General features: G+C 44.0%; 1 protein-coding gene across 3 annotated transcripts in view; it reads left to right on the forward strand.

Annotated features, from left to right (window-relative positions):
- LOC116819795 (ubiquitin carboxyl-terminal hydrolase 12-like) overlaps positions 1-18,300 on the forward strand; it is a 50,581-nt gene that overhangs the window by 478 nt on the left and 31,803 nt on the right. The gene's annotated exons all lie outside the window — the stretch shown is intronic.

Consider the following 18,300-nt stretch of genomic DNA (forward strand, 5'->3'; position numbering starts at 1 on the left):
GGCCATGAGATCCCTTCCCTTCATCCCCAGGGCTACCGACTGGCTAATGGGGGCCCTTCCTCCTGGAGCCTCCACTTCTCTGTCGTCCAGCAGATTCGCCTCCCCTACCCTTTCCCAAAGGGTTGTCCTTCCCCCAGGGCCCCCCTTATTCTGGAGCCTCCAGTTCCCTGGGAGCCAAGAGACACCCCCTCCCCCTTTCCCCAGTGCTCACTCCTGAAGAGTGTGCCTTGCCCTTTTCTCATGGGAGATCTGCCCTCCCACCCTCGCAGGGATCTGGACACCCCCACACAGGCACTCTCCCTGGTATTAGGAACATTTCCCTTATCGCAGGAGCCAGGTGATCCCCTTTCTATCAGGGTAGATATCAAGAATTAAAACAATTTATTAAAATAATCCCCTTCTTCCCTCACCCCACAACGCTGTACGGAACGTTGTATGGTTACTATTATTTATTTAGGTTGTGAGTGCGCTCAAAGTGTGCAAGGTGCTTTCTAACCACACTAGGAGGTGCAGTTCCTGCCTTCAAGAGTGTGCATTTAAAAAAAAAAAAAACTTTTTATAGTGGAAAATACAGGGATGACGTGTTTATAAACACACCCTTATGAAACAAGGGGTGTGTAACAGGAAACTATGGAGAAGGAAAGCTTCTGTGGCATCACATGATGGCTGCAATGAGAAATACTTAGGACAGGAAAGGCTGTACAGGTCTTCCTTTTCCTGCCCAAAGAGATTTCTCCAAATATAGGCCCAGAATCATGCCAGTACAGCCCTGCTCCCATGAAGTCAGTGAAACTTGGTGCAGGAATGGAGCCAAATCTGAACAGTAGTTTGTTCCACAATTCAAGAAACATGCCTCCTTTAAACAACCAGTTTGTCATTCCTTTGAGTAGTTGCTTAGGACCTGATCCCATATGAACCTTTTAAAGTGTTTAAAAGTGAGGAGGGATGGACTAAGAGAACTGGAGAATGTCAAACTTCACACTTCCATTTGCAATCATTAGTCCCAAGAGGGAAGCTCCCATAAGCTATTATAATTGTTTTAAATAAATTTGTAAACCTTCACTCGGGTTAATATGTTCAATAAGAGTAGCATGAGTTTCATATGTATTATTACTCTCGGATTCATCGAACTATACAGTAATTAAAGTCGCTGAATAAATGTAAAATCCTTAACAAACTAAAACTAGTACATGAATCAAGTGCTAGTTAATTTATCGCTAAAAACAGTTGCCTCTGCTGCAAAATGTTGCACCTGTAGCACAATAGCACACAATAACTCTGCAACATTTAAGAACTCTTCTTCATGCAGAAAAATCTTTTATCCAATTGAAATTGCTGCTGGAATTTAGATTGGCAGGATGTAGTTATATGAGTTGAAATTTGACCAGGGCGTTCAAGCTCAATGATCTTGTTCTTCATATAGTTCCATGAGATCTTCATAACTACAAGTGGTTAGAACCTCAATTTTACATTGCAGCCAAATGACAGTAAGTTTAGCAGCATAGTGATCCTGGTGTGTCAATTTAGTATTTTTGAGGTGGTCTTCTGAAGTACTGACTACCCAATTTACTTAACTTGAGATCTGCCTGGCTCATACTGTGTGGTATGGTTGCAGGTTTATAGTGCTAAGAGCCTGATTTAATGAAAAGGTTTTCTAGAACAAACCTCCCAACTACAGGTTTTGAAAACTCCTCACAAGCCCATTTAAAAGTGCACATGTGCATGCATGCACTTATGTTTCCCCACTGTAAACACAACTGAAAATAAGGCCATGGGAAGTGGTTGGACAGTTGCTTTGATGCAGGGTTTGATGCAGAATCCCCTGCCCATCTTGCATGTGCTTGACTCAGCCCCAGCTAATACTCTGGACAAATTCCCCAGCTCAACAAGCTGAGCATCAGAGTAAGAGAGTTAGGAGGGCAAATGTAAGGCTGAGTGTTTCCTGTGATCATGCAGCCAACTTCAAGTCATGCTTCCAATATTCAGTGGTTTGTTCTTGGTAACTACGGCCACAAGCATGCATTTTTGGATTGGTTCTACTCCTGTCCTGATTTTGCTTTTGGTTGGTGCAGTAGATGAGTGATTAGCAGATGCCCATGTTTACACCTTTAATGATTAAGTTAATGTCTAGTAAATCCAAAATGTTATAATCTCTTTTACCATAATTTGAAAATGACTCTGAATAAACCATTTAATTACCTAAACAAGATATGTTTGGGAATTAATTTTTCTTTAGGATTCTAATGATGTGACACATGTAAAAGTGTTTTACATCTTCAGAGTTGTGAGGTAATCCTCACAACACTTCTATGGTGTTATCTATGTTTTATAGACTGGGACACTAAAGCATGAGGAAGTTATGACTTGCTCAAAGTCACACAAATGCGTCTATGGTAGAACAGGATGCATAGCTCCCAGATTGGAGCTCTGACTTCCAGTCTCATTCTAATGGACAATACAACCTCTTTAAAATAAACAAACAGACGATTAAAATTGATCATTTAAATTCTGTGTCCGTACTGTTGAGTTTAAATCCTAACCAAACCACCCTCCTTAAAGCGATCACAGACTTTTTGTAGTGTGGATCATATCTCAAGTGTCTCATGAACACCCTCCTTCCCATTCACAATTGCAGAACATCCTGTGGCAACTAGAGTAATTTCAAACATTAGAAATGGATGTAAGGAAAATATTTAATATATTGTAACAGCCTTTGATTGTGATTCATTAGCTGGAAACTAGAGCCAGCACCATGTGACCAGCCGTATCCCCACAAACCATTAGCAAGTTCTTGGTGGACTGTCAGTGGCCCATAGGTAAGGCTGTGTTTTAGTCAGGGGTATTTTTTAGGAAAAGTCATGGACAGGTTACAGGCAGTAAACAAAAATTCATGGCCTGTGACCTGCCCATGACTTTTACTATATACTCCTAACTAAAAGTTGGGCTGGGGGTGCTCTGGGGGGGGCACTGTGGGTGCTCTGGGGGGTGGCCCGGTACCCCCACTGGTGGGGGGGGGGCAGGCGTGCAGTGGCGTGCAGCTTGGGATCCCTGCTGGTGTGTGGAGGGGAGGGTTGGCGGGGCTAGCAGGCTCCCCTACCCAGCTCCACATGGCATGTCTCTACAGCTCCTAGGGGGAGGGGCGGACAGGGGGGCTTTGCATGCTGCTCCCATCACAAGTGCTGGCTCCGCAGCTCCCGTTGGCCAGGAACTGCAGCCAATGGGAGATGCACAGGCAGTGGTCGTGAGCAGCGCACAGAGCCCCCTGGCCCGTCCACCTAGGAGCTGCAGCGACATGCCAGTGGGAGCTGGGGGGGACTCCCCCTAGGTAAGTGGTGCTCTGCACTCCAACCCTCTGCCCCAGCCCTGAGCCCCCTCCCACACACCGAAAATGCTGCTACTCCTGCTGGCCCAGGAGCTGCCCACACCAGCCGCTGCAGAAATCCCAGACCTCCGTGACATACGCGCAGCTGTACCCATAGGCCATAGCCAGAATCTGTGCTGGGCCTGCTTGACTTTAACTCTGTTCCTACGAACAGATGTCTTTGTCACATATTCCATGAGGTTCATTTTTCTTTTTGTAAATGTCTGTGATGCTTATTAGGAAAATGTATTGGAGAGGATATTGGTGACATTTGCTTACATCTCCTTATGCCCCTTGGACAAACACATGGATCTTGTGCTGAAGTTATTTAAAATCTCATACCTGAGCAAGTATGGTCCCAGTTGTCGCTGCACCTAACTCTAAAGTTATGTTAAATCAGATACTACAGCCTTCAAGAAAAGGAAATGAGATATTATAGGGCCTTCATTAGCCCTGGCAGAACAGCAAGTCTGTAAAGCTTCCTCCCTCTGCTAGTCATAAAACTGAGGCTTAACCTTTGAGTCAGAAGTCAGCTTGTTTTATTGCTTTATCTGTAGCTTTTGCACTGACAGGACTGCAGCAGAACACTTGTATAGCAATGAGTGATGAAGCAGGGATCTGATCTTTTCCTATCACAGATTCCTGTGATGTGTCTTAACAAGGAGTTAACAGCAATGTTGGTGTATCACAGTAAGTTAATTATGGCCACTTCCCACTAGAGCTTCATCTAATTGCTCTGCAAAGCTTGCAAGACAAACCTGGATAACCCTAATTCAGCATACACATTAATGGTAGCCTTATTTTTGTCTCCCATATCAGTACAACATGGGCCTACTTATTGTCTTTAGTACTGGTGCGAGAGAGGACTGACTACCGAGCGTAGAAAACAACTTGCAAGAAATGAAATTAGTATTTTTACTATTCATTTTGTGCAGTTCACTTGCAAATAAACATGTCAGTTGCCATATGAGCCACACACATAATCCATATCAGTGAAACTTTTGAATTGTCTTATTGCATTTTCACGGACACATGTTTTTAAAACTTCGTTGTACTGGTAATTTTCTGGGGAAGGTAACATCTATGGATAAAATAGTAAATAATGAGGGAAAATAGTTCAACTTTTAACTCAGACATTTGTTTCCAATTGTGTGACTTGTCTTACTTAAAATTCAGTTGAAGGAAACAAAAAGTTACTCTCCACTCTAAGATCAGAGGTTGGCTAGTTAACACTAACAAATATTACTCTTTTTAGAAAAAAATGTAACTGTATGTAACCCTTGGCAAATCATATAGTATGTCCTTTCTGGAAGATTTAGACAACTGCCATTAATTTTTTAATTTAAAGCCAGGCTTGTCAATAGCCTTTTCTTTGTGGAAGTTCCTGTTCCGAGGTGTAAAAAAAACCCCAAACACAAGGTGGTTTAACAAGTTATTGAGATGACTAAGGTCTTTTAGTACACACCTTTCTTAGGGGAGACTCCAGCCTTCTGTGTAGTCCAGGAGTGTGGTTTTACTTTGCAGTTGGTGGTGCTGTCTAGTTTGGCTCTGAACATTTGATATCTCTCCCTCTAGTGGCTAGCCCAAAAAGATGGATAAGGAACCAACTATTGTCACCAATTGGGGAGAACTTCTTTAACTCAAGTGAGTAGAAGTTTGCAGTTTTGGAGCTGGGGTTTTAGTCCCAGCTCCAAAGGAATGTATATGATTTATCTAGTAATTGCCTCTTGGCAACACATAGATCTATTACAGTGGGTGAAATTTGGGGAGCCCATATAAGGGATATGCATGCGCTCTCCACATTGTGCATCCCTTCCTGCCTGCTTCTGTGCAGTGGAGATTTGGAAGTGAGGCCAGTGGATATGATTCATGGATCCACTGGTGCTGGGGCAAGGACAGAAACTCCCTTCAGTTGCCTAAGTTGGTGTGGTGGAGTCCTCTGATATGACAAGAGGCTGTCATGAAAGAAGGTTGAAATTCCATAGAAGGTCAAGAGACATCATCTTGTACCAGTGCTAATGCTTTTCCTATTTCCATTAGCAAGGATTGGGCTGAGCTTCTCAACAGGCCTCTGGACGATTTTGGTGGCCCATCACCAGTCGTTTGAATAGGTCTGTGGCTAGTAGATATCTGGTAAATTATTCAAGGTCAGCTGAGTCTCTGTACTTGGATCATTATGATAAATTTAACATGCTTTCCATGCTTTCACATAAAAGCATCATTTGTTCCTTTTGGATTTATAAAGTGAAGTCATAAGCTTTTCTGGGTATATGAAAAATAAAAATATGAATATCTTCTTGGCCAATGTCAAACTAAATATGTTGAGATAGAGATACTTACTCTGATTTTGTGTTTTAATAAGTCAGATCGTTGCTTATCATGCTCCCTTTGCTGTGAAGTACAGAAGCTAGCAACTGTGGTTGAACTTAAATAGGAGGGAGAGCAGCAGCTGTTACTTTCTCTCTCTTGCCTCCAGACATCTAAGAAATCCCAGGGGAGCTATAGAGCTCAACATAGGAACAGAGAAAAACAATGGAGTTGAGTAGCTGTTCTCTCTAGCATGCTTGCCTGACAGGGAGCAGGGTATTTCTAATTGTAGATAGACCTGTTGCAACATCCCTTTCAGGTGGTGGGGTTTTGAAGCACTTTTCAATTAGGACTGGCAATGTGGATCCTGAGAGAGCCTTGGAAGCTATACTGTATCCCTTGGTCTCCACACGGATGCTTCTGGAATGTGTGGAATCTTGATATACCCATTATTCTCAAGCTATCCACTGGTTTAAGGATCCAAACCCTTGGTTGTTCCATGGAGTAAAACGCTGTAACCCTCACCCAATGGAACCATGGGAAATGTGGGTAAACCCACACTGGGGTAGCATGTAAGTTTGTTGTTCAAAACATTCACTGAGTAGTGCATTAGAACCTTTTTGACATTGTGCTATGAGATTCTGACATCGTAAACAGTGGATGATAATTAGGGAGATACATTAAAATAGCAAAATGTACATGCGGTGATTCAAGTGGTGTTCTGTATTACTGCATCTTCCTTGCCTGTTCTGCTTACAAGTGTGGAAGTTAGAGTAATCACAATGTAGGAAACATAGCGTACAGGTATAGTTGTCCTCTCCTCCTTGCCTTGCATACCATGTGCATCCCCTCATCTGCAAAACCAGACTGTTTTAGTCTGTAATTTTTCAAATGTCCAGCTGAGAGAGTTCTGACCTTGTGGTCAGGATAATGGGCTGCACTGTAGACAATCATTTTGTGTTGTCCTCGATGCCCCTCTTGTCTGTATGTTCAACTTCATGCCCAATGATGTATCCACTTAATACATCATGTATCAAGATGTGAATGCCCCCATTCTGATCCCCTCATAGGTTCTGTTACTGGATTTTAATACTCCTACTTCTCTGTACCAGCATGTAAATGTTTAACTGCTGAAATTGCATCCCATTTGCAAATTCATAATGTTAGGCTTTGCTTTTCATCAGTAGCTGCTTCCATATTTTCCTAGTGTTGATCCATCGTTATTTGGCACTGATCTGTGAAGATTGGGCAAAAATTTTAATTCATTTTTAGTTTGCAAAATAGATGCTAGTAATAATGGACTGGATGTGCCCTTGGGCCCTTTCAAACGGGCAGTTGTACTAGCAGGCTACGTGCCTGTTCTTAACGGATGGCTACACTTGCAGATGTAGAGCGATAGAGCGTTTTGTAGAGCGCAGTAGGGAAAGTGCTGCAGTCTGTCCACACTGACAGCTGCCAGCGCACTGGCATGGCCACATTAGCAGCTCTTGCAACGGCCACAGAGAGCAGTGCATTGTGGTAGCTGTCCCAGCATGCAAGTGGTTGCAACATGCTTTTCAAATGGGGGGGAGGGTGGAGTGGCACAGGGAGTATGTTGTGTGTATGTGGGAGGGGAGAAAGGGTTTCTTTGGGGGGCTGAGAGCATGTCAACGTGCTGTCTTGTAAGTTCAGACAGCAGCAGCCCCACCCCCACCCCCCGCCCCAGGCTGCCGCCTTTCTGTCATACACAGCTTTCCACGCTAATGTTTGCTTAGTCTCAGAGCAGATAAGCAGCTGGCTGTCAAACCGGGCTTTCAGTGGGCATATCCAAAACAATGACAAGACTGGCTACTTGACTTAAGGGATTATGGGATGTTTCCGGAGGCTGATCAGAGTGCAGTAATGCAACACCTCGTTCACACTGATACTGGGGCGCTCCAGCGGGGGCGCATCAAACGTTATTCTATTAGCTGAGGTGGAGTACCAGGAGCGCTGTAGCCGCAGAGTCAAAGCGCTTTATGTGCCTTGCCAGTGTGGACGGGTAGTGAGCTAGTGCACCTGGTGCTCCTTTAATGTGCTGTAACTCGCAAGTGTAGCCAAGCCCTTAGTTGTATGCCTGACAGGTTGTAGCTTAAATGGCTTTCTGCCTCATAGGGAGGGGTCAGATAGGAGAAACCCTGGCTCAGGGAAGGACCTGGGAGTGGACTGTCTACACCTTACAGGCAGAAGGACTGAGAGAGGGTCTGATGGTTCTTGGGGTTGCCAGGGCTGTGTATCACCTTGTTACCTCTTGCCTTCAGCAGGAGGGTTGTTTTTCTCGGGGCAGCTGGGTAGCAGCTGCTTAACACTGCCAGCCCTTCAGCCACTCAAGCACTCTCCTCTGAGCTTATGCCAGCCCTTTCTTTTCCTTGCAGTAGGTGCATCCCAACCCCCAAACCCCTTTGAATTGTTCCCCTGTGATATCCAGGTTCTGGAACTGTCTGCTCACAGAAATTCTGGATCCTCTACACCCAAGGGTGCTGTGCACACCAGTTTTACCTTAAACCACTGCTCCTGTAAACAACACAATACTTGTGAACACTTTAATGGTGAAACAAAGTGGGTTTATTTAAGAATGAATAAAGATTTAACTAGAAACAAGTGGGGAAAACAAGTTGTTACAATATAAAACCAAATCTTAAATGAGAACCTTAGTCTACACTTATCAGTAGTTACCGTTCCTATCTAATAAAGTAGATTTTTCCCCAAAGTTCAGTCCATTGCAGAGCTGGCTGGTTTCTCAATAACCAGGATCCAAACATCCATGAAAACACCCCCCTCTGCCAGGGGTTTTCCTTAGTGAATGAATCTATAGTGCATTTCCCTACACTCTGTCACTCTGAAAATGATCTTTTGTCTTTATTCATAGCCAGGGCGATCTCCTGCTTGCTGTAATGTTCCTTTTCACTTTCAGGGGATTCTGATAGTTTTTTGTTGTCTCTGACGGTTTTCCATTGAGTGTTCTGGGATGTGGCCTGGGACTACAGAACCTTGCATTACTTTGCCAGCTGACTAGCAAGAGGTGATGACTCACTTTTGTTTGAATGGGTAATTACCGAGACACACGGCCTTCTGGTAACTAATTTCTACTCTAAGTTCATAAAGCATTCCTTAAATATTGCCCATACATATATCTTGCAGAGATTGAGTCTTGACAAGTTGCGCGCTTTCTGTAGATACCATATACTCTTTATGGATAAATATTGTGTAAGACCTGTCTTTGGTATAGTGAGTTTGTCAGTTCTGAAGTTAGAGCTGTTTGCAAAGAACAGGGTATCCTTTGCCAAGGAGTTTTTGTATCACACAGGGTATCTGCAGAGAAAGCTCGGTTGTAGAGAGCTGTGAAGCTGTGGGGATAAATGCTAAGACAAGAACTTCTGGGACAGTGAAACTATTTTGAATTATTTTGTTTTATAATCTGTTAATACAGAGAGCCCCTAAGAAGAGAACTGGAACTGTGCTGTTGTTTGGGACATGAGTTCACTTTCCCTGGCTAGTTGATCATGCCGTATTTTAAATGAGCAAAGGTTTTCTGAAATTTTTGGAAGTTTGAGTCTGAACAGAGGGTTCTATATTTCCTACCATTTTATCCATCAATCTCTTTCATATCTCCTCCTTAGTTGGGCTCTTTAGGTTTCCAACCTTATTCTAGGACTGCATACAATTGCTACTCCTGAGAGAATTCTGTGCTGAAAAATTAAAAATTCTGCACATAATATTTTAAAATTCTGCAAGTTTTATTTGTCTATAAATAGACAGAGGCTCCAGCATGGCAGTGGGGAGTACAGGCCGCTGGTTGCATGAAGGTGGGAGATCACAGTGCAGCCCCTCTCTTCCCCCTAGGACACGGACTTAGTAGTGAGGCTGCACCTGACTCTGACACTGTACAAGGGCTGGGCCTGCCCCAGAAATACCCTGGGGCCCTGCTTCTCTGTGCCAGGGGCAAGCAAGCTCAACCAGTTAAGATCCAAATGTGAAGGGGCTCAGTGTGGGGGGATCCAGGTGTGGGGTGAGAGAGTTCTGTGTGGGACAGTCTGAGTGCAGGCAACTCAGTGGGGGAGACTAGGTGGCAAGGGGATCTGGATGCACAGAGGCTTGTTGGGGGTGGGTCCAGGTGCAGGGGCGGTAGGACTCTGCAGGAGTTTCCAGGTGAAGGTGGTTGGTGCTCAGTGGGGAGTCTGTGTGTAGTTAGGTGGGGCTCAGTGGGAGTCTAGGTGTGGGGGCTCAAGAAGGTGATGTTGGTCAGGGTGGAAGTTTGAGTGCAGGGAGCTTGGTGGGGGGGTGGTCTGGGTGCAAAGGTGGGCATCTGGAGGCGGGGGAACTGGTTGCAGGGGGCTTCAGATACAGGGGTTGAGGATCAGTGGGGTGGGATTCGGCTATGGAGGGCTGGGAAGAGTTTGAATGTACAGGGTGAGGGGTGGGGGTCTGGATATGGGCAGTTAGGATGCACAGGGCTTGGGCAGATGGGGGAGCAGCTCCTCATACACTGACCCCTCCCCATGTGGCTGAGCAGCGATAGGGGCAGGAAGCAGGGGAAGATGCTGAGCTTCCTGCAGCCAGAGGAGGTTTATGGAGGTGGGTCTGACGCAGCCTCAGTCACTCCTTGCAGGGGAAGAGGAAGCCCCATCCTCTCCTGCCTCCAGCTCAGCCAGGAACAGCAGCTGATCGTGGCACAGGGTAGGAGCCACCGGCTGGGGTGTCCCCAATCCTGTAGTGATTACCTCTCCGCTGACTGCTTCGGGTGCCTGAAACAATGTACTTGCGATCCTAGAGAGGAGTGCGTGACTACTCTTCCAGCTTCCCTTTGCTTCTGTGTCAGAAAGTCATTTTTCTGTGGGGAACGTGAATTGTGCGCAGAATTCCACCAGGACTAAATTGCAGAATATCGCCGTGTGTGAATGACTGGCAGATCCATTCCAAAGTACAGTGGAGTCTCTTCATACACGCATTTAACTTACACGAATTCAACTATACATGTGCAATGACCATATGCCCCAGAGTGAGTGTGAGATGGGAGAGGTGAATCTGCTGTTCCCTCAGTCAGTTTCAGTTCCTGTGTGCTTCTCATAATGTGAGCATCTTGCCATGCTGAGTGTGATTCTAGTGTTTAAAGATACATATTTTTCGTACAACATGGCCCCTAAATGCAAGCCAACTACTTCATCTGGTGCTTAACCGAAGAAACAGCGATCTGTTCCAATGCTGGAGGAAAAACTGGCTGTGTTGGACTTATTGAGAGACGGTATGTCAGTCTCCAACATGGCGTGTAAATATGGCCGCAACGAATCTAGCATCCGTACCATCAAGATTTGAGAGAGAGAAATTTGTCAAGCTCTGGCATCAAGTGCTCCAATAACTGCTAAGGTGACGAGCCAGGTGCATGATAAGACTTTAATGAAGACTGAAAAGGCATTGAACTTATGGCTGGAAGACATGAATCATAAACATGTACCTATCGATGGCAACACATGACGAGAAAAGGCTCTTAGTCTCTGCGCACTGTTCAAACCTCCTGCCGAAGAAAGACAGCCTTCTGATGAGAAGGAATTCAAAGCCAGCCAAGGTTGGCTTAACAGTTTTAGGAACTGCTTCAACCTCAAAAACTTGCAGACTACTGGTGAAGCTGCATCTGCTGATGAAGAGGCAGCAATAGCCTAACCCAAACAATTAAAGAAAATCATAGAAGAAAAGGACTATCTTCTGGAACAAGTTTTTAATGCTGACGAGACTGGGCTCTTCTGGAAAATAAATGCCCAACCGCACTTACGTTTTGAAATCAGAAAGACAAGCCCCTGGCTTCAAAGCAGCTGAAGACCATGTGACTGTGTTGTTTTGTGGCAATGCAACTGGGCATTTAATAAAGCTAGGCTTGCTCTGCAGGGCTGCAGATCCCGTGCCCTAAAAGGCAAGAACAAAAATCTCCTGCCTATGTTCTGGCAATCAAATAAAAATGCTTGAGTGATGGCAGTGTTATTTCTGGAATCCCTCCACAAGTATTTCATTCCGGAGGTCAAGTGGTACCTCGAAGAGAAAGGATTTGACTTTAAAGTGTTGCTGATTGTAGACAATGCTCCTGGCCACCCTGAGGCACTCCGGTTTGGGCATAACGAAGTTGAAGTCGTCTTTCTCCCCCCCATTACCTCCTCCAACCGCTCGACCAAGGTGTGATTCGCCATTTCAAGGCCACGTACACGAGGCTTACATTCTCACGGATATGTAGTGCTATGGATGCTAATCTCAATCTTAATGTGATGGATGTTGGAAGTCCTTCAACATTGCTGATTGCATCACTTATATTAAATAGGCAATAGATGCAATCAAGCCTGAAACAGTCAATGCATGTTGGCCAAACCTGGAAAGAATGTGTGAATAATTTTAAGGGTTTCCCGACCATTGATAAAGAAATGAAATGCATTGTTCAGGTGGCCAGGCAAGTGGGTGGTGATGGCTTCGTCAACATCCTCGAGGAGGTGATGGCTTCGTCAACATCCTTGAGGAAGAACTTGAAGAATTAATTGAGAACCATAGAGAAACGTTGACTAATGAAGAGTTAGAGGAACTGATAAAATCGTCTACAGAAGACAAAGATGACGACGAACAGGAAGAGCCAGCAAGTTGGAATCTTCATAAATTTGCTGAGGTGATCCAAGCAGTGAAACACTTGAATGATTTAATTTCTGAATATGATCCGTCTATGGAACAAAGCCTCAAAATCACATGTTGTATTACAGACGATTTGAGACCATATCAAGAAATGTTTAAGCAACTCAAGAGATAACAGTGACAGTTGCCAATCACAATGTTTTTCAAGAAAAAAACAACCAGCAGCAGATGATCCTGGCCCATCATCTCCTGTATCAAGCCTTGACGACCCCCCAGTAGAGTCATTATCATCGTAGACTAGCAAGAATATCCAGGATGAATGGTGAGTAGTTAGGTTTACTGTTTTCCTTTTTTATTCTTTCATTCTTCCATCTCTCTTTTATGTAATTAAAAATGCTGTACTATAAAATTTTTATTAAAATATACTCTTTATTATATACTGTACATTACTGTATACATTATACATTTATACATGTTACTGTACAGGGTTGTGTACTGTACATAAAACCATGTATACTGTACTTTATTGGCGATTTAAGGGATTTTCAAGGGTAATTTTGACTAGCTGCGATTTTCGCCTTATGCACTGCCTTTAGAACCTAACCCCCACATAAGATGTGATTCCACTGTAATGGATATTGTACATCAGTAAATAAGGACCAGTTCCTGTGAAGTCATGAGAGCCTTTAACTCAGTGATTTCATCTTGCAAGATTGGGCCCCTAAGTGAATAAACATAATTAAAGTGAATTATAAAACATATTTTACATGTTTTAATTTGTTTTAATTATGTTATGCATAGTTAAATTATGAATTTCAGTTTAATTATGGTATGCATAGTTACTTTGCAATATTTTGTAATTTTAGTAAAGACTGTAATATGAAACATTGCAGCACTCTGCAATTTAAATCTTTGTTGAGGAGTGGGCACAGGCAGCCACTTTTGTTTGTGCAGGTTGTAAAGTCCATTGATCAGTGAGATTAATGAGATTCTGTTGAATTTAGAAATGCTAAATCCAAGACACTATTGTACCCATTTTCCTTTCAAGATTATTGGTTCATTTCACCCATCTAAGAATAGTGAGTGCTGGAATCAGTAGTTCAGTTTACCGTAATTTGCTATGCCTAAAATTGCAGCCTTATTTGTCATTTGAAAAAAGATCATTTCAAAACACAAATCACAGTGTGAGACAGGCTGAGCTGCTGACAGTTCTCCTCTGCCCTCATCCCGTTTCAGTTTGATGCTGCTGGGCTCTGCAAGCACACGACCCAAGAGTTAAAAATTGGCAACAGATATTTTCTCCTTTCTGAAGGCTGATGTTGACATACAAGTCTTGTCTTTTAAAATCTGGGGAAGGAGATATTTCATTAATCACTTCTCATATTCCTGTTGAACAACAAATATCACCCGCCCAAACACACACCTTTAAACTTAAAAAAAAAAAAAAAAAAAAAAGTGGTAACTTAGGCCTGGTCTTCACTAGGAAATTAGGTTAGTATAACTAGGTCGCTCTGGGGTGTGAAATATCCACATTCCTGAGCGACGCAGTTAAACCAGCCTAACCCCTGGTGTAGACATCTTTAGGTCGACAGGAAAATTCTCCCTGCGAGCGGGCTACTGCCTCTTGAGGAGGTGGATTACCTACGTTGATAGGAGAACCCCTCTCTTTGGAGTAGGTAGCATCTTCAGTGAAGCGCTACAGAGACACAGCTGCAGCTTTTTAAGCATAGACAAGCTCTTAGTGCTCATAAAACTGGAATGGTCGCTCTTAGCCAGCCTAGCAAAGTGAAGGCAGGTAGGCCTTATGGAAATGCCTCATCCTATTCAGATTCCTTTTCCTTTTCTTCCAGGTTCTAAACAGCCCTGCTTTTGCTACATCTCTTCTCATCATTCCCTTGCTTTCGCTATATGCTTAACTAAGTTTTCTGATCTTAATGCCCCCTTGTGGGGTCCTGCCAGGGCCTGTCTCAAAACCCACTTTTGGTTTGCTCTCTGGTGTTGGGGCTCCTTTTCTAATTTATAAAATGTTTAGTCAAATAAAACAAAAATGATTGATTAGAAAAAGTCAGCAAGGCACATTGTGCATAAAATATATTGTCTGTACTGAGATCTCCCCTTAATCCTTCTTCCTTTCTTTTTGCCTGATATTCTTCTCTTGGTGGCAAATTCCTTGTGGCAGGGGCCTAATATTGTCTGTAAAGCGCTGTGCACATCTGTGTAGTACTGTAAAAATAATAAACTTTTCTCAGTCCTCATCTGTGCACTTAATCTATCCCAGTATCTGGGTTTTTGTGGGTGTAGCACCTCTAATGGAGTGTAGGGAGGGCCAAACTTGAGGCTTCAGTACCCATAAATCTAGTCTCTAATGTGACAGATTGTTTAATTTTAATGCATTACCAATATACTAGCTATATTGTGGTTTTACCTGTATTTGGTTAGTTACAGCAACATACTAAAGAGCTTCAGTAGAGCAAATCTTATGGCCTAAGTAAACCCAACTAGAGAGGTTCTCAAACTGTGGTCCACAAGCTCACCTCACAGATAGTTCCCTCTCAGGTGTGTGCCTGGGTGGCTGCACGCGAGAGAATGAAGGGCCATCCACCTAATTAGTGGAGCCATGCAGGCGTGGCTCCACTAATTAGGTGCCTGGACCCTGGAGAAGATGCACATGTAAGGTGAGGTGGTGGCCTTTGGTGGGATAGGTGGGAGGAGGCAGTGGGGTGAGAAAGGAGGGTGGGGGCAATTTGGGACGTGTAGGGCTGCGGTGGCCAGAGAAAGAGGTGACTTTCCCCAGCTCCAGGGCTGTGGCTGCGAGGGAGAGACCCAGCTCCTTCCCAGACCAGCTCTGTGGCTGCTGTGGCAGGGAAGAGACCCCCCTTCTTCCCAGCCTGAGCACAGGGGGCTGCCGCGGCAAGGGGGAGACGGCACATCCGTCACATTAGAAAGGTAAGACTACTGATATTAAAATATGAGTTGTGTGCTTTTATTTGTAGAACAAAAAAAGGTAATTTTTTTTTATATATATAGCAGTTTTATCCAAAGCGCTTTACAATATTTAGCTAACGATACAAACAACATTTGGAAAGATCATTAAGTGGCCGACCGAGACCCTCAGCAATTTTCAAGTGGTCTGTGGGGGGGGAAAAAAAAAGTTTTGAGAACCACTGCGCTATTGTTTGCAAGCTACTTGCAGTGGCTTTGTCTACAATGGTCTACTTAATTTAAGCATTCTGGGATGCATTAACTGTAATTGGATAGGGAGGATTCAGCAATATAAAATATGTGATGATAAAATTAATATGCTGCTCTGAATTTTAAAATTATTTTAACTTTGTTACCTTAGCAGAATGACACATGATCACATTTCCACTGTGTATGTGGAATTATCCATGGAATCACTATTTTAAATTAATCAATTGGGCTTCAGTCTATTAAGAGTAATCTAGGGAGGAATAATTAAAGCCTTTGAATATATTATAAATAGGGCTGAAGTAGTGAAATTTTTTGAAAATTATATATATTTAAAACATATACACACACACACACACACACACACACACACACACACACACATATGCACACGCAAATTAGTGTGGGCTTTTTTTTTGTAGCTCTGAGAACATTGGGGTATTAGNATACACACACACACACACACACACACACACACACACACACATATATGCACACGCAAATTAGTGTGGGCTTTTTTTTTGTAGCTCTGAGAACATTGGGGTATTAGGCTGAATAGTCTGTATAGCAATTGTGTGTGGACAAGACAAGGTTTAAAAAACTAACAAAAGAATCCAAATAGTCCTGAGCCGATCATTGGCCACTGAATAGCAATGTTCAACTTCAGAAGACCTTCAGGGCACAAACGTAGCAACCATCCAGCACATATGCAGTATCATCCGTAGCACCAAGATGCACAGTGGGCTGTCGTGGGTGCCCCGGGCATGGTTGGTCTTGGTGCACAAACCATGCCACACCTGAACCTGTTAAGCTGGCTCCAGAAGTCGTGTGGGAGCCCAAAACGGGGTAACTGTTTATATCCAACAATGAACTGTCACCCTTCACTTTGTCTCCTCCAGGCTTTACGTTCTCTCTGGACAAATCATGCAGTGTGTAATCCATTCAGTTATGCAGTACATGTTGAAGTAGTCATGAATGGTAAACAGATGTTTAGAGATGTAAATCTAATTTGGGAAGGAGTATATGTAGATATAATTTAAAACTAGACTAGGCAAAGCTTTCGGAGATCCTATAAGAATCATCTTGCATTGGCTGAAGAGATGTGGAAGAACACAATTTACCTAATAAATCTCTTCCATCTTTGCTTTCTTGAGCTAACAATATAATTTGACTGGGACATGGGAGCATACACTTTAATTTTTCACTTGTATTGTGTATTGAGCTGTGAATAAATTAAGACTTCTTTATTGAGCAGAAACATCCATAGCTTGCAAATCACCAGAGATGGATGTTGGTTCCAAACCTGGTGAATTTTGCAGTTAATAATCCAATAGTTTTTGAGGTTTTGTGAGCTAGTTCTGTGGATGACTAGCTTAGACAGCTTCTCTCAGTAGACAGTTCGTGAAAATGAGTCTCCTCAACTCCCCTCTTACCTCATCCAGTTGAACAAAAGCTGCTTTAAAAGGCTTTTGTGCACTTTGCATTAATATTGCATGTATTCACTCATTCCCAGTTTCTCTCTTTATTTATTTGAATCAGATATTGGCCTGTGTGCCCATTTGAACCAGTTTGAGAGATGAAAGGTAATTACAGAATAACTTAGATTTTAACTGTTCCCTACACCTGAGGTCCACCACCAGAGTACCTGTTTCATAAGAATGACCATCTGGGGTCATACAAATGGTCCATCTATCTAAGTATCCTGTCTTCCAGCAGTGATCAGTGCTGGATGATTCACAGGGAATCAACAGGGCAATTATTGGGTGATCCATCCCCTGTTGTCCAGTCCCACTTCTGGTCCTCAGAGTTTTAGGGATACTCTGAGCATGGAGTTGCATTGCTGACCATCTTGGCTATCTTCCATGGATTTACCTAATTCTTTCTTGAACCCACTTATATTTTTTGTCTTCACAATATCCCCTGACAGTGACTTCCACAGGCTGACTGTGCATTGTGTGAAGAAGTACTTCCTTAAGTTTGTTTTAAACCTGCTGTCTATTAATTTCACTAGGTGAACCCTGGTCCATATATTATGTGAAGGTGTAAATAACACTTTCTTATTCACTTTCTCCATACCAATACTCCTGAGGGCATTCTGCGCACAATATTTTAAAATTCTGCAAATTTTAATATGTCAATAAATGTGGAGACTCCAGCATGGCAGTGGGAGCACAGGCAGAGGTGGGAGATCACCTTGCAGGCTCATTCCCACCCCCTGCTCCCGAGCACAGACTTGGCGGTGAGGCTGCGCCTGATCCTGACACAGTGCAAGGGCCAGTCCTGCCCAAGAAACATCCCAGGGCCCTGCCCCTGCCCCTGCATGCCAAGCACACTAGATGTAGCCAGGCAGGCTCAGCCCAGCAGGATCCAAGTGTGGAGGGGCTTAGTGTGGGAAGTTCCAGGTGTGGGGTGATAGGGTTCTGAGTGGAGCAATCTGGATGCAGGTGGCTTGGTGAGGGGTCTGGGTGTGGGGGGATCTGGATGAACAAGCTCATTGGGGGGGTTCTGGGTGCAGAGGCACTGGGACTCTTCATGGGGATCCAGGTGAAGGTGGTTGGGGCTCATCGGCGGAGGGTCTGCATGTGGAGGGCTCAGCAGGGGGCTCTGGCTGCTGACTTCATGGGCTGTGGGTCTAGGTGCTGTCTTGGTGTGGCTCAGTGGAGTGGGGGTCGGTGCAGGGGGCTTGTTGGAGTGGTCTATGTGGAGGTGGGGTGGGGGTTTGGTTGTGGGGGGGCGGTCTGGGTGCAGGAGTGCGGTCCAGATGCAGGGAGGTAGGGCTTAATGGGGAAGGATCCAGATGCAGAGGGTGAGGTTTGTCGGGG

This window comes from Chelonoidis abingdonii, chromosome 8, assembly GCF_003597395.2.
Source record: "Chelonoidis abingdonii isolate Lonesome George chromosome 8, CheloAbing_2.0, whole genome shotgun sequence".
Taxonomy (NCBI): Eukaryota; Metazoa; Chordata; order Testudines; family Testudinidae; genus Chelonoidis; species Chelonoidis abingdonii.